The 17232-nt window shown below is 46.1% G+C and overlaps 1 protein-coding gene across 1 annotated transcript in view; it reads left to right on the forward strand.

The window, feature by feature from the left end:
* Positions 1-4412: 4412 nt before the first annotated feature.
* LOC147091978 (uncharacterized) overlaps positions 4413-17232 on the forward strand; it is a 43985-nt gene continuing 31165 nt past the window's right edge. The window contains exon 1 of the mRNA XM_085976978.1: positions 4413-4852. The gene's annotated coding sequence lies outside the window, so the exon portion shown is untranslated. The remainder of the gene's footprint in view (positions 4853-17232) is intronic.

The raw sequence follows: 17232 nt of genomic DNA on the forward strand, positions 1-17232 counted from the left end.
GCCCTTAATATTAAAACATCTATTTCTCTGTCTTGAATATACTCAATGACTGAGCCTCCTTAGCCCTCTGGGGTACAGAATTCCAAAGTTTCACAACCCTCTAGTGAAGACATTTCTCACCTCCATCCTAAATGGCCGACCCCTTATTTTGAGACTAACCTCTGGTTCTAGACTCCCCAGCCAGGGGAAACATCCTCCCTGCATCTACCCTGTCAAGCCCTGTCAGACTTGTGTATGTTTCAATGAGATCACCTCTCAATCTAATAAATGCTCGAGAATATAGGCCTAGTCTACACAATCTCTCGTCAAAGGACAATCTCCATATCCCAGGAACCAGTCTGGAGAACCTTTGTTGCACTCCCTTTATGGCGAGTATATCCTTCCTTAGGTAAGGAGACCAAAACTGTACACAATACTCCAGGTGTGTCTCACCAGGGCCCTATATAATTGCAGTAAGATGTCTTTACTCTTATACTCAAATCCTCTTGTAATAAAGGCCAACATACCATTTGCTTTTCTAATTGTACCTGCATGTTAACTTGGAGTGATTCGTGTACAAGGACACCCAGGTCCCTCTGAACACCAACATTTCCCAATCTCTCACCAATTAAAAAATACTCTGCTTTTTTATTTTTCCTATCAAAGTGGATAACTTCACATTTCTCTGCATTATATTCCAGTTGCCATGTTCTTGCCCACTCACTTAGCCTGTCTATATCTCTTTGCATCCTCCTCACAACTTACATTCCCACCCAGCTTTGTATCATCAGCAAACTTGGATATATTGGAGAAGGGAGTTGTTGCTCGGGGTCCTGCTGTATCCTTGCCATCCTGCTGAGCCAGAGAGTGCAATCTCAGGCAGCCGCTGCAGTGTTAGATGTGGCATTAACAGGGCAATCTTATGGCCCAGCAGAAGGAGGTAAAGAGTCATCTGTATCCAAGTAAACATTCAGTCACGTCCATCAGGTCGCTTACATTAGGTAGTTGGAGACACGCTGGACACAGAGAAGCAGTGGGATAAAGAGGCATTAATTCATAATGAATCCTGCACTGTTTATTGGAATCACGTTTTCACTCTTACTGGGGCACATTTCTGTAGCAGGAAATGAATGGGATTGATATGTTTGATGGCCAAGGTTGGGTAGAGCATAATGGTGTGGATGGGTTTGGTGCATCAGTTTCGTTGGGAACATGAGTTCAGCAATACTTGTGCTGAAGTGACCTTTGAATGTCTAATTGAAATGGTTGTCCATTAGAAGTTGCTGGGCTTGTCTTCCTTGCCGCCAGTCTGGTGGAGCAGCCAGCTATGAGCTCAGCCTCTGTCGATCCTGACTGTCCTTCCTGTCCCAACTACTGCATGGTGACGTGTCTTCTGAGAGCATAATTATGCACTGTGCAGCATACCACTATAATGGATAGCTTTCTAGCGCTGTGCAATAGGACAGCCCCCACCCTCCACCCTCCCAGACCTGTTCAAGCAGCAGAATCTTTGCTTCAGCGCGACTATGGTATGTTTTATGTGTATCTTTGTCAAGGAATGTGCCTCTTTATATTTGATTTCAGGCGTGGTTTATGGATGAAATATCGAGTCATGCTGCTAACGATAATCCCAGGTCTCCATGATCCATCTGCCTGGTCTAGGTATTCCAACAACAACTTGCATTCATATCGTGCCTTTAATGTAGTAAAACGTCCTAAGATGTTTCACAGGAGAGTAATCAGACAAACATTGACACCGAGCCACATCGGGAGATATTAGGACAGAAAGACGTAGGTTTTAAGGAGCGTTTTAAAGGTGGAGAGAGAGAGGTAGAGAGGATTTAATTTCATTAAATAACGGTAGAAACATAGAAAAAACATAGAAAAATAGAAGATAGGAGCAGGAGTAGGCCATTCGGCCCCTCGAGCCTGCTCCGCCATTCAATGAGATCGTGGCTGATCATCCAAGCTCAGTACCCGGTCCCTGCCTTCTCCCCGTACCCCTTGATCCCTTTAGCCTTAAGAAATATATCTAACTCTCTCTGGAATATACTTAATGAATTGGCCTCTACTGCCTTCTGTGGTAGAGAATTCCACAGGTTCACCACTCTCTGGGTGAAGAAATTCCTCCTCATCTCAGTCCTAAATGGCTTACCCCTTATCCGTAGATGGTGACCCCTGGTTCTGGACTCCCCGCCATCGGGAACAGCCTTCCTGCATCTAGTCTGTCTAGTCCTCTTAGAATTTTATAAGTTTCAATGAGATCCCCTCTCATTCTTCTAAACTCCAGCGAGGATAAGCCCAATCGACCCAATCTCTCCTCATACGTCATTCCTGCCATCCCAGGTATCAGTCTGGTGAATCTTCGCTGCACTCCCTCCATGGCAAGAACATCCTTCCTCAGATAAGGTGACCAAAACTGCACACAATACTCAAGGTGCGGTTTCACCAAGGCCCTTACAACTGCAGCATGACATTGTTGCTCCTGTATTCGAATCCTCTCGCTATGAAGGCCAACATACCATTTGCATTCTTAACCCTCTGCTGCACCTGCATGCTTACCTTCAACGACTGGTGCACAAGGACACCCAGGTGTCGTTGCACTTCCCCTTTTCCCAATCTATTGCCATTCAGATAATAATCTGCCTTCCTGTTTTTGCCACCAAAGTGGATAACCTCGCATTTATCCACATTATACTGCATCTGCCATGCATCTGCCCAATCGCCCAATCTGTCCAAATCATACTGGAGTTTCTCGGCATCCTCCTCACAGCACACATGCCCACCTAGCTTTGTGTGTGTGTGGGGGATGAGGGGGTGCGAGTCCATGGAGGAATTTGAAAAAAAGGATGAGATTTTTTTAATTGAGGCATTGCTTAACCGGGAGCCTCTGTAGGTCAGCGAGCACAAGGGGTAATGGTTGAACGGGACTTGGTGCACGTGCGGACACGGGCAGCAGAGTTTTGGATGACCTCAAGTTTATGTAGGGTGGAATGTAGGAGGCCGGCCAGGAGTGCGTTGGAATAGTCAAGTCTAGAGGTAACAAAGGCATGGATGAGGGTTTCAGCAGCAGATGAGCTGAGGCAGAGGCGGGGTCGGGTAATGTACCGGCGGCGGAAATAGGCGGTCTTAGTGCTGGCGTGGATATGTGGTCGGAAGCTCATATGAGGGGGGGTGGGGATTCAAATATGACACCACGGTTGCGAACAGTCTGGCTCAGCCAGCTGCCCAGGAAGAGGGAGGGAGTCGGTGACGTGGGGACACAGTTAGTGGCGGGGACCGGTCTTCCCAACATTCAGCTGGATCAATGTCGGGCAAGCAGTCTGCAATTTAACAGGGCAACTTATGGGACCAAAAATACATTTTTCAACAGAAAATGCTGGAAATACTCAGCTGGCCAGGCAGCATCCGTGGAGAGAGAAACAGAGTTAACGTTTCAGGTCTGGGACCCTTCATCAAGTATTTCCAGCATTTTCTGTTGTTATTTCAGATTCCGCAGTATTTTCCTATTGTAATATATTTTTCAAGCTGCTGCCATGTGGAGACTCTCCCCCACGTGCCTGAAACCAGCTGCAACACCATGAGCGTTTCTGATTGGCCAGGTGGCACCCCTTGTTCCTAACTCACAATAGATACTTATGCGCTGGTTCACCAATAGGAATCCTTCACTTTCTGATTCCTCATTTGCATACGGCTAGCTATTAAATAGCACGTCCGGGAGACTTTCTCCATCACAAACCCTCGCGTCCATTCACCAGGCCTGAAGCGGCGTCCAGGAGCATCGCCCCGAAAAAGGGGCCGAAGAAAGCGGCCACCAAGAAGCGGGCCAAAGGCGACAAGAAGCGCAGGAAGACCAGGAAGCAGAGTTACAGCATCTACATCTGCAAGGTGCTGAAGCAGGTCCACCCCGACCCGACACCGGCATCTCGTTTACAAGCGGGTCGCTGAAAAGCTAAAATGAAATTAAATCTGTCAATTCAGGAACCAGTAATTTTAAAGGATCAATTTGCCATAATTCACAATTTAATAATGAATTATTTAGTCTCACAAATGCCATAGTTTTAATTATTATTCAGTCCCAGATACCATAATTTTAACGATTATTATTCAATTCTACAGATGCAATAATTTAAACAATAATGATTATTATTCAAATCCCACAGATGCAATAATTTTAACAATAATGATTATTATTCAGTCCCACATGCAATGATTTTAATAACTGGTTAATATTCAGTCCCACAGAGGGCCATCACTTTAACAATAACGAGTCTGATTCACAGACGAGCTCTTATTCTATAAGCCGCCTTTTTCGTTGGTGTCCGATGTTGGAGCGGATTGAAAAACGCGCCAATCAGAGGCGGAGATTTGCCGGGTTTTCAGCCAATCACAAGGCGCGGCTGGGCTGGGCTGGCGGCTGCTACAAAAGCCGGAGCGGGGAGGAGCAGTTGGAGAACAGAGTTAGAGAGGAGTCCGACTCCCGGGGGAAGGACAGCCGCCGCCCGCCCGGGGAGAAGGGACAGCAGTCGGCCGGCACCTTGGGCAACAAGGGCTCGCGGGTGGGCGGGGCTATGACCTCACCCGCGCGCTGAGGCGGTTGAACGGCCGATCAGGAGCCACGTGACCCCGGAGCTGGCGGCGGCCTTTCAACACAGTGGGCGGGGCCCCGAGGCGTTGCGGGATGCGATTGGTGAGCGCAGCTGTCAATCTACGAGCCGCAGCCAATAGAAGAGACGGACTCAGTGAGGGACTTTAAGCGCGGGCTGTGTGCCCGCAGTGCGCATGCTCGGTGTTGCTCGCAGTCCCCGGATGAGGCTCCGGTTTGAGGAAGGAGATAAAATGGCTGCGGGACTGAGGAGCGGCGGATGGTGCGGTGAGTGTGGATCAGGGAATCTCCGACATTTACAGCAGCGCCGGCTTATCTCAGGCAATCTCTGGGAACCTTGGGTCGAAGTGGCGGCGGGTGCTTGGGTTGAAGTGGGCGACATGGGTGGGGGGCGCTTGGGTTGACGTGTTCCTTGCGCTGCCTGTTTGTCTTCCGATTGCTCCCGGCGAAGAGACTCGGTGTTCGGCACCTTCCCGGATTCTTCTCCTCCACTTTGTGCGGTGTTGGGCCAGGGATTCCCAGGTGTTGGTGGGGATGTTACACTTTTTCAAGGTGGCTTTGAGGGTGTCCTTGAAGCGTTTCCTCTGCCCACCTGGGGCTCTCTTGCCGTGCCAGTGCTCCGAGTCGAGCTCTTGTTTTGGGAGTCTCGTATCGGGCATGCGGACAATGTGACCCGTCCATCGGAGCTGATCGAGCGTGGTCAAAGCTTCGATGCTGGGGATGTTGGTCTGAGCGAGAACACCGACGTTGGTGCGCCTATCCTGCCAATGGATTTGCAGGATCTTGCAGAGGCAGCGTTGGTGGTACCTCTCCAGTGCTTTGAGGTGCCTGCTGTACATGGTCTATGTGTCTGAGGCATACAGCAGGGCGGGTATCACTGCTGCTCTGTAGACCATGAGCTTAGTGCGGGGTTTGAGGTCCTGGTCTTCAAACACACTCTTCCTCAGGCGACCGAAGGCTGCACTGACACAGTGTTGGACTTCATCATCGACGTCTGTCCTTGTTGACAGTAGGCTCCCGAGGTATGGAAAGTGGTCCACGTTGTGAGACTATGCCCTGAGACTCTGCCCCCTAGTTCTAGCCATTCCAGCCAGGGGAAACAACCTCGCAGCATCTACCCTGTCAATCCCCTTCAGAATCTTGTATATTTCAATGAGACTACCTCTCATTCCCCTACATTACACTCCATCTGCCACCTTACTGCCCACTCACTTAGTCTATCTGTACCCCTTTGCAGACTCTGTGTTCTCACAGCTTACCGTCCCACCTACATTTGTATCTTCAGCAAACTTGGATACATTACACATTGTCCCTTCATCTAGGTCATTAATGTAGATTGTAAATAGCTGAGGCCCCAACACTGATCCTTGCGACACCCCACTAGTTACAGCCTGCTAACCTGAAAAAGATCCGTTTATCCCTACTCTCTGTTTTCTGTCTGTTAACCAATCCTTGATCCATGCTACTATATTACCCCAACCCCATGAGCCCGAATCTTGTGCAATAACCTTTTATGTGACACCTTATCGACTGCCTTTTGGAAATCTAAATATACTGCATCCACTGGTTCCCCTTTATCTACCCTGCTAGTAACATCATCAAAAACTCTAATAAATTTGTCAAGCATGATTTTCCTTTCATAAAACAATGTTGACTCTGCCTAATCATGTTATGATTTTTCTAAGTGCCCTGATACCACTTCCTTAACACTGGATTCCAGTGTTTTCCGAATGACTGATGTCGGGCTAACTGGCCTGTAGTGCCCTGTTTTCTCTCTCCCCTCCTTTCTTGAATTGTGGCCTTCCAATCCGCTGGGACCATTCCAGAATCTAGGGAATTTTGGAAGATCAAAACCAATGTATCCACTATCTCTTCAGCCACCTCTTTTACAACCCTAGGATGTAGGCCGTCTGGTCCAGGGGATTTGTCGGTTTTCAGTCCTATTAGATTCTCTAGTACTTTTTCTTTACTTATATGAATTATGTTCAGTTCCTCACCCTCATTAGACCATTTTTGGTGTGCTTTTTGTGTCTTCTACTGTGAAGACAGATACAAAATATTTGTTTAACGTTTCTGCCATTTCCTCCTTCCCCATAATAATTTCTCCTGTCTCAGCCTCTAAGGGACCAATGTTTACTTTTGCTACTCTCTCCCTTGCTACATACTTGTAAATAATGTAGCAATCTGCTTTTAGATTTCTTGCTCGTTTTCTGTCATTGCATTTTTTCCCTTTTTTATCAATTTTTGGTCAATCTTTGCTGGTTTCTGAAACTCTCTCAATCCTCAGGCTTACTATTATTCTTTGCAACATTATAAGCTTCTTTCAATCTAATGCTATCCTTACCTTCTTTAGTTAGCCATGGTTGGATCACTTCCCGTGGAGTTTTTGTTTCTCAATGGAATGTATTTTAGTTGAGAATTATGAAATATTTCTTTAAATGCTAGCCACTGCTTATCTACCGCCATACCTTTTAATCTATTTTTCCAATCTACCTCAGCCAACTCGCCCCTCATACCTAATGTAATTGGCTTTATTTAAGTTTAAGACACTAGTTTTGGACTTAGGCAAGTCACTCTCAAAATTAATGTGAAGTTCTAACATATTATGATCACTCTGCCCCAGTGGATCATTTACTATGAGGTTGCTAATTAACCCTGTCTTATTACACAATACAAGTTCTAACATTGTTGGTTCCATTACATTTTGTTCCAGGAAACTGTCCCGAATGGATTCCATGAACCCGTCCTGCAGACTCTTGCTCCACAGCCCTGCAGGTTACGGCTCTTCAAGTGTACACCCAAGTACTTTTTAAATGTGCTGAGGGTCTCTGCCTCGACCATCCTTTCAGACAGTGAGTTCCAGACCCCCACCACCCTCTGGGTGAAAAAAATTACATCTGCTCTGCACCCTCTAGTGGATGGACTGGGGAGAAAGGTCTTTACTAGCTGAGGCATAGAATATAAGAGCTGGGAGGTAATGCGTGAACTGTATAGCTAGGCCGCAGCTAGAATACTGCATGCACTTCTGGTCAACACATTACAGGAAGGATGTGATTGCATTACAGAGGGTGCAGAGGAGATTTACGGGGATTTTGCCTGGGCTGGGGAATTTTTGCTATGTGGAAAGATTGGATAGGCTGGGGTTGTTTTCTTTGGAACAGAGAAGGCCAAGGGGCGACTCGATTGAGGTGTATCAAATTATTAGGGGCCTAGATAGAGTGGATAGGAAAGACCTATTTCCCTTAGCAGAAGGGTCAATAATCAGGGGGGCATAGATTTAAAGCAGATGGTCAAAGGATTAGAGGGGTTTTGAGGTGAGTTTTTTACACCCAGAGGGTGGTGGAGGTCTGGAACTCACTGCCTGAAAGGGTGGTAGAGGCAGAGAACTTCATCACGTTTAAAAACTGCTTGGATATGCACTTGAAGTGCCGTAAGCTACCAGGCTACGGACCAAGTGCTGGAAAGTGGGCTTAGAGTGGATAGATCTTTGTCAGCCGGCTCGGACAAGATGGGCCGAATGGCGGCCTTCTGTGCAGTAAATTTCTAAGATTGTGTAACCCGGGGAGGCTGGGCCCAGTGAGATCAGACAGTGTAACCCGGAGAGGATGGGCCCAGTGAGATCAGACAGTGTGTAACCCGGGGAGGATGGGCCCAGGGAGATCAGACAGTGTGTAACCCGGGGAGGATGGGCCCAGTGAGATCAGACAGTGTGTAACCCGGGGAGGATGGGCCCAGTGAGATCAGACAGTGTGTAACCCGGGGAGGATGGGCCCAGGGAGATCAGACAGTGTGTAACCCGGGGAGGATGGGCCCAGTGAGATCAGACAGTGTGTTACCTGGGAAAGATGGCCCCAGCTTCGGTTTCCTAACGCACAGGGAAATTGTGCATTTCTATCCAGAACTTTGGTGATTTGCTGGAAGCCCAGGAAGGTGTGGCGGGGATCTGAGAAAAGGGTCAACATCAGACAGAAGCACTCGGATCCAAACTTTTATTTTTATTAAGCTGAAGAAAAGTCTACATTACATTACTTCACACTATTCATGTTGTTAATTTCAGTCCTGCCATAATTAGATTTCCCGGTGAAAGACTGAGTGATTGACAAAGGTCCACAGCTGAGAGTAAACAGGGATGGTAGACTGAGGAACGACAGCAGGTGAACCAACACAGGATTGTGAGAGAACCAACCGGAGAGAACTCTTCCGATTCAAAGAGCTTCCAGAGATCAACTGGGGGAGAAAGGTCAGAGACTCCCATTGACTCCGATACACACTGGTCCTGGAGATGGACTGGGGAGAAAGGTCAGAGAGAGTCCCATTGACTCAGATACACACTGGTCCTGGAGATGGACTGGGGAGAAAGGTCAGAGAGTCCCATTGACTCAGATACACACTGGTTCCTCCCTCCCTTCCATTTCCTGATTTACAGCTATTTCTGGGATGTTACTTGTATCCTCTATGGTGAAGACCGATACAAAATACCTGTACAATTCAACTGCAATCTCCTTATTTTCCATTATTAATTCCCTGACTTTTTTTATCGGACCAACACTCACTTTGTTAAATCTTTTCTTTATTAAATATCTATAGAAGCTCTTACTTTCTGTTTTTATATTTCTAGCTAGCTTTCTCTCGTACTCTAATTTTTCTCCTTATTAATCTTTTAGTCACTCTTTGCTGTTTTTTATATTCTGCCCTATCTTCTGACCTGCCAGCCATCTTTGCGCAATTATATGCTTTTTCTTTAAGTTGGATACTATCGTTAATTTGTTTAGTTAACCATGGATGGTGGGTCCTCCCCTTGGAATTTTTCTTTCTCGTTGGAATGTATATATTCTGTGTATTCTGAAATATCCTCTTAAATGTCTGCCACTGCATCTCAATTGACCTGTCCCTTAACCTAATTTGCCAGTTCACTTTAACTAGCTCTGCTTTCATACCCTCGTAATTGCCCTTATTTAATTTTAAAATACTCGTCTTTGACCCACTCTTCTCTCCCTCAAACTGAAGGTAAAATTCAATCATATTATGATCGCTGCTACCTCGGGGCTCCTTCACTGAGGCCTTCAATTAATCCTATCTCGTTGCACAATACCAGGTCTAGTATAGCCTGCTCTCTGGTTGGCTCCAGAACGTGCTGTTGTAAGAAACTATCCTGAAAACATTCTATGAACTCTTCATTTAGGCTACCTTTGCCAATCTGATTTTTCCGGTCTCTATGTAGATTAAATCCCCCATGATTATTGCCATACCTTTCTGACAAGCTCCCATTATTTCTTCCTTCATACTCCATCCTACCATGTGGTTACTGTTAGGGGGCCTGTACACCGCTCCCCGTAACCCTTAATTCCCTTTACTTCTAGGAAACTGTCTATTTCTGTTTTAAATTTCTGTAATGATGTAGCTTCTACAGCTTTTTGGGGCAGCATATTCCATGGACCTACCACCCTCTGAGTGAAGTAGTTCCTCCTCATCTCAGTTTTGAAAGAGCAGCCCCTTATTCTAAGACGATGCCCCCTAGTTCTAGTTTCCCCCATCATCGGGAGCGTCTTCCCCGCATCCACCCGATCCAACCCCTTCACAATCTTATATGTTTCAATAAGATCGCCTCTCATTCTTCTGAACTCCAATGAGTAGAGTCCCAATATACTCAACCTCTCCTCATATGTTCATCCCCGGGATTAACCGAGTGAACCTTCTTTGTACTGACTCGAGAGCAAGTATGTCCTTTCTTAAGTATGGACACCAAAACTGTACGCAGTATTCCAGGTGCGGCCTCACCAATACCTTGTACAACTGAAGCAATACCTCCCTATTTTTATATTCTATCCCCCTAGCAATGAAAGCCAACATTCCATTGGCCTTCTTAATCACTTGCTGCACCTGCATACTAACCTTTTGAGTTTCGTGCACCAGGACCCCCAGATCCCTTTGTACTTCGGTACTTTCCAGTTTCTTGCCATTAAGATAATAACTTGCTCTACGATTTTTCCTGCCAAAGTGCATAACCTCACACTTTCCAGTATTGTATTTCATCTGCCAAATCTCTGCCCACTTACTTAGCCTGTCGATGTCCCCTTGCAGGTTTTTTATGTCCTCCTCACTCACTACTTACCCTCCCATCTTAGTATCATCTGCAAACTTTGATTTGTTGCACTCGGTCCCCTCCTCCAAATCGTTAATATAGATTGTAAAGGGTTGGGGAGCCAGCACTGACCCCTGCAGAACACCACTAGTTACTGATTGCCAGTCTGACAATGAACCATTTATCCCAACTCTCTGCCTTCTGTTAGATAGCCAATCCTCTATCCATGCCAGAATATTACCCCCAATCCTGTGATTTTTTATCTTAAGCAATAATCTTTTGTGTGGCACCTTGTCAAATGCCTTTTGGAAGTCTAAATACACTACGTCCACTGGTTCCCCTTTATCCACCCTATACGTTACTTCCTCAAAGAACTCCAGCAAATTTGTCAAACATGACTTCCCCTTCATAAAACCATGCTGACTTTGTCCTATTAAATTATGATTATCCAAATGTCCTGTTACTGTCTCCTTAATAATGGGCTCCAAAATTTTACCTACCACAGATGTTAGGCTAACCGGTCTATAGTTTCCAGCCTTCTGTCTACTGCCCTTTTTAAATAAGGGTGTTACATTAGCAGTTTTCCAGTCTGCCGGGACCTTTGCCGAGTCCAGGGAGTTTTGGAAAATTATTACCAATGCATCCACAATCCCTACCGCCACTTCCCTCAAGACCCTAGGATGTAAGCCATCAGGTCCAGGTGATTTATCCGCCTTGAGTCCCATTATTTTACCGAGTACCACTTCCTTAGTGATTTTGATCGTGTTTAGCTCCTCCCCCCCCCCCCCCCCCCCTTTAGCCCCCTGTTTGTCCAGTGTTGGGATATTCTTAGTGTCTTCTACTGTAAAGACTGATGTAAAATATTCATTGTGTTTTTGCCATCTCCATATTTCCCACCATTAATTTCCCAGTCTCATCCTCTAAGGGACCAACATTTACTTTAGCCACCCTTTTTCTTTTTATATAACTATAAAAACTCTTACTATCTGTTTTTATATTTTTTGCTAATTTACTTTCATAATCTATCTTCCCTTTCTTAATCAATCTTTTTGTTATTTTTTGCTGTCTTTTAAAGTTTTCCCAATCTTCTATCCTCCCACTAGATTTGGCTACCTTATATGCCCTTGTTTTTAGTCGAATACTATCCTTAATTTCTTTACTTAGCCACGGATGGCTGTCTTTTCTTTTACACCCTTTTCTTCTCAGTGGAATATATTTTTTTTGGAAGTTGTAAAATAACTCCTTGAATGTACACCACTGATCATGTATCGTCTTCCTTTAATCTATTTTCCCAATCCACTCTACTCAATTCCGCTCTCATACCTTCATAGTCTCCTTTATTCAAGCTTAGCACGCTTGTTTGAGATCCAACCATCTCACCCTCTAATTGAATATGGAATTCAACCATGTTATGGTCACTCATTCCAAGGGGATCCTTTACTAGGACATTTTTAATTAATCCCGTCTCGTTACACAGGACCAGATCTAAGGTTACTTGCCCCCTGGTCGGTTCAGTTACATACTGCTCAAGAAACCTATCCCTAATACACTCAATGAACTCATCCTCAAGGCTGCTCTGCCCAATTTGATTTGTCCAATTAATATGATAGTTGAAATCCCCCATAATTATAGATGTTCCCTTATTACAAGCCTCAACTATTTCCTGATTGATACTCCGTCCAACAGAATTGCCACTGTTCGGAGGCCTATAGACTACGCCCACTAGTGTTTTTTTCCCCTTATTATTCCTTACCTCCACCCAAACTGTTTCATTATCCTGATCTTTTGACCCAATATCATTTCTCTGTATTACAGTGATTCCTTCCTTTATTAACATAGCCACCCCACCTCCCCTTCCTTCCTGCCTGTCCTTCCTGATCGTTAAATAACCTGGTATGTTTAATTCCCAGGCATTGTCACCCTGCAGCCATGTTTCTGTAATGGCCACAAGATCATACCCATATGTAGTTATTTGTGCCATTAACTCATCTATTTTGTTTCGAATGCTACGTGCATTCAGATAGAGAACTTTCAAAGATGTTTTGTGACACTTAGTTCCTGCTTTTGCCCTTTTTATTACTTTACCTTTTACTCCATACCTTCTGCCCCTTCCTGACACGCTCTGGTTTTTAATTTCCCCACTGCTACCTAAGTCTATTACCTTCTCTGTTGTCATTTTTATTATTTGCTCTCCAGGAACCTCCCCCACCCCACTAGTTAGTTTAAAGCCCTCTCTCCAGCCCTAGTTATATGATCCGCCAGGACTCTAGTCCCAGCACTGGCCAAGTGAAGCCCGTCCCAACGGAACAGCTCCCTCCTGCCCCAGTACTGGTGCCAGTGTCCCAGGAAGCAAAACCCATTTCTCCCACACCAGTCTTTGAGCCACGCATTTAACTCTCTAGTTTTATTTGTCCTAGCCAAATTCGCTCGTGGCTCAGGTAATAATCCAGAGATTATTACCCTTGTGGTTCTGCTTTTTAATTTGGCCCCTAGCTGCTCAAACACCCTCAGCAGAACCTCCTTCCTTGTCCTATCTGTCATTGGTACCAACATGGACCACGACAACTGGATCCTCCCCCTCCCACTCCAAGTTTCTCTCCAGTCCAGAGGAGATGTCCTTAACCCTGGCACCGGGCAGGCAACACAGCCTTCGGGACTCTCGCTCTCGGCTGTAAAGAACTCTATCTATCCCCCTAACGATACTATCCCCTACCACTACAACATTTCTTTTAACTCCCCCCCACTTGAATGGCCTCCTGCTCCATGGTGCTGTGGCCAGGTTGCTCATCCTCCCTGCAGTCCCTGCTCCTGTCCCCACAGGGAGTAAGAGCCTCGAACCTGTTGGACAAGTGCAAGGGCTGCGGCTCCTCCAACACTACCTCCTGGATCCCCGTACCTGCCTCACTTCTAGTCACACCATCCTGACCCTGGCCACGGACTACATCTGAATTAATTAATCTAATTGGTGTGACTACCTCGTGATAGAGTCCAGGTAACTCTCCCCCTCCCTGATGTGTCTCAGTGTTTGAAGCTCGGTCTCCAGCTCTTCAACACGGAGCCGGAGTTCCTTGAGCAGCCAACACTTACTGCAAATGTGATCACCGTGAGCATCAATGGTGTTCACCAGCTCCCACATATTGCAGTAGCAACACATCGCCTGATCTCCCATTCTATGTAATTAATTAAATTTATTAATATTATTCTTAAATATCCTCTGTCCCGATTCTAGATGGTGAATATCGCACCTTAGAAACTATAAACCAAAGAGATTTAAGCTTAAAAATGAGAAATACTCACCAACCAATCACTTACCCGCTTTCTGGTGACGTCACACTTGGATTACTTTTTACCTCTCTCCTTCCCTCCGAGTTCAGAGACTGGTACGCCTTACCTGGTCTCTGGGGACTTTTATACCCCGCTCTGCCGCTCAGGATTCCCGCCGACGCTGTGAGGCCTTACCTGGTCTCTGGGGACTTTTATACCCCACTCTGCCGCTCAGAATTCCCGCCGATGCTGTGAGGCCTTACCTGGTCTCACAGCGTCGGCGGTCTGTTTATCATTTCCCATATTAATACCTTTCTCTATTGCCATGTCTCTACTCTTTGATTTACCACATCTTCCCAAACTTGATCCCTTGCCCCCACTATTTAGTTTAAAACCCTCTCTACCACCCTAGTTATATGACTCGCCAGAACACTGGTCCCAGCACGGTTCAAGTGAAGACCGTCCCAACGATACAGATCCCACTTTCCCCAGTGTGGTGCCAGTGCCCCAGGAATCGAAACCCATTTCTCCCACACCAGCCTTTGAGCCACGCATTCATCTCTCTAATTTGATTTGCCCTATGCCAATTTGCTCGTGGCTCAGGTAATAATGCAGACATTATTACCCTTCAGGTTCTGCTTTTTAATTTAGCCCCTAGCTGCTCACAGTCTCTCAGCAGAACCGCTTTCCTAGTTCTAACTGTGTCGTTGGTACCCACATGGACCATGACCATTGGCTCCTCCCCCTCCCACTGCAAGTTCCTCTCTAGCCCAGAGCAGATATCCTGAACCCTGGCACCGGGCAGGCAACACAGCCATCTGGACTCTCGCTCTTGGCCGCAGAGAACTGTATCGCCCTTACTATGCTATCCCTTATCACCACTATATATTCCTATTAACTCCCCCCGCTTGAATCGCTTCCTGTACCTCGGTGCCACGGTCAGTTTGCTCATCCACCTTGCAGCCACTGCTTTCATCCATACAGGCCGCAAGAACCTCAAACCTGTTGGACAATTGCAAAGGCTGAGGCTCCCCCCACCACCTGGGTCACCATACCTGCCTCACTTTTTTATTTAATTTAATTTGAATGAATTAAAGGGTAAGGCATGGCAGGAGAGCTCTGTGCCGTGATATGCTCCTCCTGCACTATGTGGGAAATCGGGGACACTTCCTGTGTCCCTGACGACCATGTGTGCGGGAAGTGTATCCAGCTGCAGCTACTGACAGACCGCATTGTGGCGCTGGAGCTGCGAGTGGATACATACTGGAGCATTCGCGATGCTGAGGACGTCGTGGATAGCACGTTTAGGGAGTTGGTCACATCGCAGGTAAAGGCTGCACAGGCAAGAAGGGAATGGCTGACCACCAGGCAGAGTAGTAGGCGCAGGCAGGTAGTGCAGGGGTCCCCTGTGACCATTCCCCTATCAAACAGATATACCGCTTTGGTTATTGTTGGGGAGGATGGCTTATCAGGGGAAGGCAGATGCAGCCAACTTCCTGGCACCATGGGTGGTTCTGCTGCACAGGACGGGAGGAAAGAGTGGGAGAGCTGTAGTAATAGGGGATTCTATTGTAAGGGGAACAGATAGGCGTTTCTGCGGCCATAAACGTGACTCCAGGATGGTATGTTGCCCCCTGGTGCAAGGGTCAAGGATGTCTCCAGAGCGGCTGCAGAACATATTGGAAGGGGAGGGTGAACAGCCAGTTGTGGTGCATATAAGTACCAATGATATTGGTAAAAAACGGGATGAGGTTCTAAAAGATGAATATAGGGAGTTAGGAGGTAAATTTAAAAATAGGACCTCCAAGGTAGTAATCTCAGGATTGCTACCAGAGCCACGTGCTAGTCATAGTAGCAATAGAAGGATATTTCAGGTGAATACGTGGCTAGAGGAATGGTGCAAGGGGGAGGGATTCAAATTCCTGGGACATTGGAACTGGTTCTGGGAGAGGTGGGACCAGTACAAAACTGACAGTTTGCACCTGGGCAGGACTGGGACCGATGTCCTAGGGGGAGTGTTTGCTAGTGCTCTGGGGGATGGTTTAAACTAAAATGGCAGGGGGTTGGGAACCTGAGCAGGGAGACAGAGGAAAGGGAAACAAGGATAGAAGCAAAAGACAGGAAGGAGAAAAACAAAGGTGGCAGTCAGAGAAATCAAGGGTTTAAATCAAATATGGCCACAGTAAATAATAATTCTAAAAGGTCTAAGAGCATTAAAAAAACAAGCCTGAAGGCTTTGTGTCTTAATGCAAGGAGCATTCGTAATAAAGTGGATGAATTAGCTGCGCAAATAGAGGTAAACAGATATATATGATATGATTGCGATTACAGAACATGGCTCCAGGGTGACCAAGGCTGGGAACTCAACATCCAGGGGTATGCAATATTCAGGAAAAAAGGCAAAAAGGAGGTGGGGTAGCATTGTTGGTTAAAGAGGGATTAACACAATTGTAAGGAAGGATATTGGCTCTGATGATGTGGAATCTGTATGGGTAGAATTGAGAAATACCAAGGGGCAGAAAACGTTAGTGGGAGTGGTATACAGAACACCAAACAGTAATACGGAGGTTGGAGATGGCATTAAACGGTAAATTGGAGATGCGTGCAATAAGGGCACAGCAGTTATCATGGGTGACTTTAATCTACATATAGATTGGGCTAACCAAATTAGTAACAATACTGCAGAGGAGGAATTCCTGGAGTACATACGGGATGGTTTCCTGGACCAATATGTTGAGGAACCAACTAGAGATTAGGCCATCTTAGACTGGGTATTATGTAATGAGAGGATTAATTAGCAATCTTGTGCGAGGCCCCTTGGGTCGGAGCGATCATAATATAGAATTCTTCATTTAACATGGAGAGTGAAGTAGTTGACTCAGAGACTAGGGTCCTGAATTTAAATAAAGGAAACTACGATGGTATGAGGCGCGAGTTGGGTAGGATTGATTGGGGAATGTCACTCAAAGGGTTGACGGTGGATAGGCAATTGCAAACATTCAAAGACCGCATGGATGAACGACAGAATTTGTTCATCCCTGTTTGGCATAAAAATTAAACACAAAAGTTGACTCAACCGTGGCTAACCAGGGAAATTAGGGATAGCGTAAGATTCATGGAGCGGACATATAAATTGGCCAGAAAAAGCAGTAAACCTGAGGATTGGGAGCAGTTTAGGATTCAGAAAAGAGATTAATTAAGAGGTGGAAAATAGAGTATGAGAGTAAGCTTCCAGGTAACATAACAACTGACTGCAAAAGCTTCTATAGATATGTGAAGAGAAAAAGTTTGGTGAAGTCGA

The sequence above is a fragment of the Somniosus microcephalus genome, unplaced genomic scaffold (assembly GCF_052327205.1).
Source record: "Somniosus microcephalus isolate GS21.2 unplaced genomic scaffold, FLI_Smic_1.0 unresolved_chr3, whole genome shotgun sequence".
Taxonomy (NCBI): domain Eukaryota; kingdom Metazoa; phylum Chordata; class Chondrichthyes; order Squaliformes; family Somniosidae; genus Somniosus; species Somniosus microcephalus.